Consider the following 9,399-nt stretch of genomic DNA (forward strand, 5'->3'; position numbering starts at 1 on the left):
GCCAGGCATGGTGGTGCAAGCCTGTAATCCCAGCACCTGTGAGGCTGAGGCAGGAGGATCAACATGAATTCAAGGCCAACCTGGGCTACATAGTGAGTTCAAGGCCAGCCTGGATTGCACATTGAGACCTGGTCTCAAAAAAAATTAGGCAAAGTGGGAGATTAGCAGCTATAATTAATAATAAAATAAATCAAGTATAATGAGCTGGACATGATGGCACATGCCTACAATCCCCATGTTCTTAGAAGCTGAGCCTGGAAGATATCAAGTTTGAAGCCAATCTGGATAATTTAGCGACATAGCAAGACCCTTTCTCTAAAAATAAGGTAGAGGGAGCTGGGGATTTAGCTCAGTAGCTCCACTGCCTGCCTCTCAAGTGCAAGAGCCTGAGTGCGATCCCTGGTACCAAAAAAAATTTTTTAAATAAAATAAAAAATAAGGTAGGGGGAGGCTGGATATGTAGCTTAGTAAGAAGGCGATGGGTTCAATTCCTAGTGCTGCAAAATAATAATAATACTGATAATAATAATAGTAATAAATTGCAATGAAAGTTACATGAGTATGGTCGCTCTTTCCCCCAATGCTGTACTCATCTTTTTGTGATGCTGTGAGATGACACAGTCCTATGTGAGAGGTGAAGTGAATGACGTAGGCATCGTGTTGTAGCATTAGGCTAACCCTGACCTTCTCCACTGATCTCTGAGGAGCTGTTCCAAGTAGCACAGTGAGAGCTCACAACATCCTGCTCCAACCTGCTGGAGGGTGTGAATCATCCTTTTGTCCCGCGTATCCATGTATGCCAGCCTATTCATTAGTCACTCAGTAGCCATCTTGGGTTGTCACATCCTGGTATTGCTGTGCTTCTGCACGAGAAACCCGCAGAACAGTGTGCAATTTAAAACTTATGAATTATTTCTGAAATTTTTCATTTAGCATTTTCGGCCTCCTGTTGACTGCAGGTGACAGAAAGCAGAGAAAGTGAAACAGCAGGTGAGGGGCACCACTGCAGTTATGGTCCCTGTACGTGTAGAGACACGCTTTCTCCTCCTAGAGCATGGGGCTGGACCCTCACTCCCGCCTCTGAGGCGCGAGGGGCGGATTTCACTCTCCCTGTACAGATGAGGACAGGAAATGAAGTAGGGTTCCTTGAGAGAGGAAAGAGAGTCATCAGAAGTCCTCTTTTCTGCACCATCTTCCTCAAAGTGTTTTCATTGACCCATTTCAAGTTTCAGAGTCTTGAAAAGATCTGGCCACTTGATATCTCACCACAGAGTTGGGAAAGCAAGAAGAAAGATAAGAGAGGGAGGGAGAAGATGATGGTAAGGAAAGGAAAAACTATGGAGTCACTAAAGTGCAGGGCTTGATTACAGTTTCTGCCAGGGACACAGGAGACCAGAAAGAACAGCGAGACTCCATCCAGCAAAAGTCTTTTGAAATTAAGTGTTCTTTCCACTCCCAAGCTCTTTCCTCAGGACCACGCACTTGCCCTTGGCAATGACAGGGTGGGACCGGGAGAGATCTGGAAGGCTGGCAGCAGCTCGTCCCTTCTGGTGTGCCTGTCCAGAACAGATCTCAGTCGCAGGTGCTTCTCTGAGGTCGTGTTGTCTAATGAATTAAGGTTAACAGCCACATAGCGAGAGAAAGGGCACTGAACTTTACTCTGCTGCCACACTGCTGCTGAGTAAATACTTCGGGGATTGCTCTTCTCCGTCATCAATACTAGTAGCTCACTGAACAACATGCTGATGGCTGTCTATGGGCCTTTGGAAGACCTGAGTAGACTCATCCTTCCATGAGAGGGTCAGGCTGGTCCATGCCTCATGCAAAATGCCCAGATCACAAGGCTGTGGGTGTAATTCAGTGGTAGGGTAAGATGCCGAGCATCCAAGAGGCTCTGGGTTCCATCTCCAGTGCCCCTCCAACCTGGCATGACACAGAAAATCTTAACTGTCATACTTTTAAAAATTCAGTTGGTTTAAGAATTCCAATAATCCCTGCCCAGAAGGGCAATGATTCTTGTGGCAGTGCATACCTAAAGCTTAGTCCCTTTCCCCATGACCTGGGAGAATCTTCCCTAGAAAAGAATTCCCCATTGCACACATTTCTATTTTAGGGGCCCACTGCTCTTGCAGTGGAAAAATGGAGGGGGAGTTGAGGTTTACATGGTCATTTGTGTTACAGTAATGAAATGATCACAAAAGGAAAATGGGAAAATATGCCTCCTAAAAAGAGCCAAGGCAAATTATTATAGCAACTGAATCCTAAAAGGAATTTTCAAGTAAAAATATGGCTCATGTGAAGTTGTTATGGCAACTGACATTTAAAAGTAACTGGATTTGGGCAAGTTTCTTTCTCCACCCTCTCTGCAAAGTCTTGCAGGAACTTCATGCTAAAATTATGCTTTAATTTTAATTAGCCAAATAGGTCATAAATATAGCTTATTCCCAAATCCTTACAATTCCTACCTCGTGAGCAGTTGATGTGCTAATGAGAAAATATTTCTACAAAAACCCACTTACCATTAAGAACTCCTATCCAATATTTTTCTAATATAATTTATCAATTTAAACACATTGCATAATGTGATAGTCTGTAGCATTCCATTAAAATGATAAATAGCAGTTGGGGGGGGAACAAGAGATTAAACATATTGCAAGCAATGTAACTGTATTTAAATAACTCAAACCATTGCCCAGGAAAACACACTGTTCTCATCCTCAAATACAGCCAAAACTGAGAGATGCATATCCTTGACTGTAAGGGTATTAATAGGACAGAAAAAGGGGGCAATAAGAAACGGCAGGCAACTTCAGAAGTAAAATTTCTATTAGGCTTTGTTATGAGATTACATCAAGGCAGTTCATATGTTTTAATCTGAGGAGAGAAAAAGCGACTACTTGGGGTTTGTGCCTAGGGGCTGCCTCTGTGTACTGAACCAGATAGTTTGCATAATGAACAATTTTCATTCAATCAGAATCTCGGCATAGATATCTCTCACTCAAAGGTCCCCAGGAACAGGCTCATAGTGTTTATCTCCTAGCTCCACCTGCTGGAGAAATATCATATTACAAGAATAGAAGGATATCGGGTAGCTTCTCCAAGCCGCTATTCCAAATTCAGACACAAAAAGTTAGAGACCTGACTTCAAGCGTCCCTCCCAGAGAGAAAGGACTTCTTTAAAACACCAGAGGGTACCGCCTTTCATAATGCCTTTGGGAACCAGGGAGGGTGTCGGGGGCATGAAAATCTTTGGCCTTTCCACCGCTTCCTGAATTAGGGATTTTAGACATTGCTGTTTGCGTGGGGCAAAGACCAAGCAGACTGAAGTTGCTGGAAGCCAGTCTGCCCCAAGTGACTGGTGGACAAGGTCACTCCGTTCAAAACGCAAAATGCAGTTCCTACCTGGCTAGTCATCTTTTAAATTTCCCAGCTGTCTGAGGCTTCATAAAAGACAAAGAGGGCTGAGGTGGGAGGGGGATGTTACCAGATGGAATTGGATTTCCATGCACGGTGGAAAATTTAAAGGCTGAACAAATCGTTTTTTGAAAAATTGGCGCAGATGACTTGGCTTGGAGGAAGGAGAGTCCAGAGTGAGCCGGATGCGCCAGGACCCTGGGCTGCGGCCTAATCCGCCTTTATCCGAGGGTTTAGCGCGGCTCGCGCCGCTCACCTCTCGGCAGGAACCGCGGTCTAGCGCGGCTCCACCTGGCTGCGTCCCGGAGCCCGAGGGGAGGCCGCGCGGAGCGGAGGGGGAGCGACATCAGCCGTGTGAAACTGTTTTCGAAAACCTGGGATGATCACTTAAATGCTTAAAATATGCACATGGTAATTCAAAACTAATTACCCTGAGCACATTTGAAACATTTATGCCATCATCTCTGGATCCTGCCTACTGATTGTGCGACGCAGCTCACTCTGGTGTTTCTATAAACTGCTTCAGCGATTTTCACTTCCAGGCTAAATCAGGCAGCCGCGGGCTCTGCCTCCCGCCCGAGGCTGGTGGAGAGACCCCTTTCCTTGACTTCCAGGAGAGCAGGTATGCAGCGCAGCGCTTCCCTCGAGAGCCATTTGTCGTGGTCTTGTAGTTCTGCCTGCCGAATCATTGCTCTTATTGCTGTTCATAATTGTCATTTCCATTACTTAATTTAGGCTAAAATGAGCTCTCTCCCTACCGACTCCTTTTCTCCTTATTTTCCGTATCTCATCTTCCCCTGTTCTTCCACGTGGCTTCCATCTCCTAGTTCATACAGGCGCGTGGAAAAGTTCCCTTGACATTCAGATCCCACCCGGCTGCTTCTCCACGCGAGGGTGAACGTGGGACACGTTTCCTGATTCCACAGTCCTGAATCCACCAGCCTTCTCGACGAGCAGGACTGAAGCGGGCCGGCGTGAGCCTACAGCAGCCATCACTGCGCAAGCGTGTGTCGCCGAGCCACCGCCGAGGGAGCCTGGGTTACACAGCTGAGGCACACACGTGCACACACCGCCAGACACGTGCACCGCGCCTCACACACACAGCAAACTCAGCTCACAGACTGCACTAATTAGACCAAGGCAGGTCCCGGAGCAGATTCATCTCTCCCTTCTCCAGAATAAAATGAGTTCTCTTCCTTTGAGGGTACTAAGCCAGCATGCTGTGGCTAAGAGCCCAAGAAGGGTGAGAACCGTTTCGACTTCCCAAATCTATTCAAGCAGACGGTTCAGATTGGGGAGCTGCAATTGGAAAGGTCACAATTCTAGAGTCCAGAAATGTAGTTCTGGCCTCTATTTCCAGAAAACTGACGAATGAGGGCGACTCCTCATTAGCGCTTTGAAGATATTGGTGGCGGGTTTTAGACATTTTAGGAATATAAAACCAGGCTGGATTCCCACAGTCAGCTGAAGTTTGACAGAGTGATATTATCAGGTTTAACTAGAGCCATTAAGAGACTCTTCATTATCCCCACACCACCGCCACCAAAGTTATCACGTGAGCCATAATGCAAGAGAGAATTTTCATTCCATCAACAAGAGAGGGAGCCAGTCCATCTTTGTCCAAAGGAAATGAGCAACCCAGCATGAAGCTTGTGAGGAATTGAGTGTACAATATTCCAATAACATCCCCTGCAGGATTTCCTCAGCGATTTAGTTGGCTAAGCAGAGGCAGAGGCACCAGAGCAATCTTCCTGCATACCTGGCTTGCAGGAACACCAGCTCCATGGGCAACCAAAAGGTCAATTAACGACAAAGGACACTCACAAAGACCTACATTCCTCAGGGCTCAAGTATTAAGCTTGAAGGAAATCCAACTCCAGGAGGTTCTTTTGATGTTCAGCAATTTCATTTATTATTTTTCTACATAGATCTACCTACCACTCCCACGGAGCTGATTTCCCTCGTGTCCCCTGAACCTAGTTTACATTCTCCTGCCCAGTGCACTGTCCCTTGGCTGGAAATGGACTTCTCTGTCCCTCCTGCCAATCCACTTTTGCATCTTCACAATGGCAGCAGTTGCATGCCTGCCTTCACAAGTCTGTCCCCTCCCCTCCACCGATCTTTTCCCACACTGTGTACTCAGTCTGCTCTGAATTACTCTGTTTAGAAAAAGTGTTCCTCATTTTGTGAACCTTTTCCTTACAGATCAGAACCGAGAGAGAAGGGACTAAATCTTACATTTCTTTTGCATCTTTCCTGGCATCTTGAGTGGTGTCCCCACACAGAGATACCCGTGTCAGATATCCCGGCCGAACTTGTTTTATAGCTGGAATGAGGTGATTAGCACATGCCCAACTCCTGAGCAAAAATTGCACTCACCCCCCACATGTTCCTGGCATCCTATAACTTGCCCAAAGCCAGATTTATTGCTCCTGCTGTAAAGTGTATCTTCTCTAAGCCTCACTTAAAAGCTACCACTTGGCAGAAGATCAAGTTAGAAGTGCAGGAGAGCAGGTGATGTTGGGGGGTAGGAAGAAGGGATGGGAGGATGGGGTGGAGCAAATAATTGAAGCTCCGAGAGCTACCAGCTCAATATTTAACCTAACTGGTAATTTGCTGTGACAATTATGCCACGAACGAACACTACTACTATGCAAGAATGTCGCTAATTAAGAGGGCTCTGCTTTTCCTAGTCACCCGCACTTTAATAACATACACAAAATGAGACTTGGCTCCAGGAGCTAAAGGTTCCATTAGGAGGCATGTGCAGCACACGGCTGTGGTATGCACATCGCCAGTGAGTGATGCCGCTCAGTTAAGCCTGCTAACACCTTCAATTCGCCCTCAGATGGAGATGGGAGAGCGCCGTTCAGGCCCTCACACCACGAGCCCCATTTGACTGACAGGCGTCTTCCCGGAAAGCCTGTGCGTGCCTCCACTGCAAATCGACACGCTTTCCCACAGACCTCTTTCAACCAGGAAGGCTTGGTGTGGGTTTGATCCTTGAAGAGTAACTTTAATAAGGATTTTCACAAAAATAAAAGTCCACAGGAGCAAATCTTCTTCTTACAGATGGAGAGTGAGAACAGAAACAGGGCCCCGGGTGCAAGAGAACACACACACCCTGTTAGTCAAACCTGATTGAGACAAAAGAATATTCACATCGTGGCTATACAGGATGCTGCCATCTTCTAAACCGACTGTGAGAATCCTGAAATGTGGCTAAGCAAAGCAAACCCTGCCTTTTTTGGTTTGTTTGTTTAATTAGGGCTCCTTTATGGAAGGTTTGCTGCCTGGAGAGAGCTCACTAGAAGAAGAGAGCTCATTTACAGGGATGCACCTTATAAAGCTATACAGATTTTAAATAAATAGCAGAGACGGAGATGGTGGTGGTGGTGGGAGTTAGGGTGTTTTGGAAGCAGAAATGCTTCTGCAGAAGACAAGCTTGGCATTATAAGCCCAAGCACTGAAGAGATCAGCTTTCCTAGGCAAACCTATAAACCTCTAAAATTTTAGGCCAATAGAAATGACCTCCGTACCATGGCTCACGGAGGATATAAATAAACTTCGACACGAACAGCAGTGTCAACGGGGTGGGGAGATAAGTCCAATTGGGGCTTATTTTTAAAAAGTCCCAGTTGTTCTGGCTCCATCTCCGGGCAGGGTATTCATGAGCACAAAGCTCTGCTCCCTGCAGCGAGCTCTCTCCTGCCTTCACAAGCACCAGCCTCTCGGTTACCTAACCATTGAAAGGAAGCTGTACCACACACAAGTTAAATATAGGCTGGGCTATCTGCATTTTACAAGCACCAAGCACGTTATCTGAGGAAGCTGTCATTTTTAATGACAGCACAAACTTCCAATTACCAACTGGGTAATACACTAGGGAGCAAGTACAATTTTATAAGAATGGCTCACCATTATTAAAAGTTTACATGATCACTTTTGAATTGGATATAAATATTTAAAATGAGGCAGGTGGGATTAAGTTTTTCACATAGCCTATTCAAGGCCAGAAAAAGATAGTTTTCTTGAAAATTACGCATTTTGAGCTTTATCAACAGCTTAGAAGGTGGAGCAAGGTGACAGACGTGAGAAGCCCGTCAAAGATGAAAGGATGTGAGATAGCTCAGTGGTTGGTTCAAAGTTTCAAATACACCCACGTGTTCCCTGGCAAGACTCAAGTGCTCACAAACAGGCCCAGTATGAGCTAGGGGTCTGAGCTGAATGTGTTGGTACATGCCTGTTCTTCCAATTACTGAGGTTGAGGCCGGAGGATCATAAGTTCGAGGCCAGTCTGGGAAACTTAGCAAATTAGTGAGACCCTGTCTCAAAAAATAAAGAGCTGGAGCTTGGTGCAGAGGCCTTGGACTCAATCCCCAGCACCATAAATCAGGATGTAAATTAAATAATAAGAGGGTCTGGGGTTATAGCTATTCACAGGGAACCCAAATTCCTTTGGAGCCTTCTAGCCAGCTTCTGCGGCATCTGTAGTTTCCTTTGTGAGTGACAGATGTAGAATGACCGACTATAATCGGGTGTGGCGCGTGTTCTTCCCAAATCACTCAATTTTTGTGAAGTCTTTGCTGATGACTGCAGTCTTCAGTGATCTCTCCATCTACTGAATTTTAATTTCACTGTGATAGGACAACTTAGTACCATGCCTTGTTCCAAACAGACCACAGTTCTTGGATTCAAGGTACCACCTAGAGGGGAGACAGCTCAGTAATAGAGCGCATGCTTAGCACGTGCAAGGCCCTGGATTTGCTCCTCAGTAAACAAAACAAAACAAAAAAAGGGCTGAGGTTGTTTGATGCTTCAAAGGTCCTGGGTACAATCTCCAGTATTGCAGTAAAAATAAAACCAAATCCAAACCAAACCCAACCCCTAAAATGAAAAAAATCACTAAGAATGAGGCTAGTAGAACAGGTGGACAAGAACTACTTGCTTTTCTCAACAACTTCATCAAAACTTCTAACAAAAACATAAGATTTAAGGACTATCAACTAATAGCTTTACAGAAATAATCAAGTTTATAAAGCAAATCAAATGTGTTCCTGGGAGGCTATTTCTGCCACCCTGGCGGAAAACGAGGGTCTAGGGCTCTTTGTGGCCAAGACCCACCTCCATGGGGTAGGCAGGATATGACAGGTGGCTTCAAAGCTTCCCTCTCCCATCCTCCCTCCCTTAATCTACCTGCTTCTAAGGGTCTGCTCAAGCCACCTGCCAGCCCTCGAAGGTACAGAGGGTTAGAGGAGTTATCACTGAACTAAGGAAATACAAAAACAATTGGAGAACATAGCAGAACAAGAGCGGGAGGCACATATTTTACAGTGGTGTAAGTAGAAGTGCTTGTGCCCACCAGAACCTGAGCTTATAGTTACAATTCCTAAAAAGGCAAACCCGTCTGGGAAGCGATTGGCTCCCATAAATGTAAACATCCACATAGCCAAATACCGCTTAAAATTATGCAGATCTGTTACTGAAATAGAAAAGATGTCCAATCTATAGTGCTAGAAAGTGTTACAGAACAGTATATATGGCTTTGTATGTATGGTGCTGGGGATCAAACTAAAAATCTTGTGCCTGTTACTTAAGTGATATATCTATCTAAAATATATATAAAATCTCCTCCATTTTATATTAAAACTGTACTTATACAAATATATACATAGCAAACAAGGGGTTATTGCTGATTGGTGAGATTATGGGTTGATTCTAGTTATTTTATTTTTATTTGGGTTTTTGGGGATTTGACAGAGTTCAGGCCAGGCTTGAACTCAAGGCAATCCTGCCTCAGGCTCCCAAGTGCCAGGATTATAGGCATGAGCTACCATACCCGGCCAATTATGGTTATTGTTAACTGCAGGTCATTTTTCTGAAACAAACATAGGCTATTTACATAAGAAATAACTGCCATGTGGGTGGGGGATTTACCTCAGTGTTTCCTCCCCTGAAGCAAAAAAAAAAAAAAAAAAAAAAAGG

The sequence above is a fragment of the Fukomys damarensis genome, unplaced genomic scaffold, assembly GCF_012274545.1.
Source record: "Fukomys damarensis isolate Sample0158 unplaced genomic scaffold, DMR_v1.0_HiC HiC_scaffold_13, whole genome shotgun sequence".
Taxonomy (NCBI): Eukaryota; Metazoa; Chordata; class Mammalia; order Rodentia; family Bathyergidae; genus Fukomys; species Fukomys damarensis.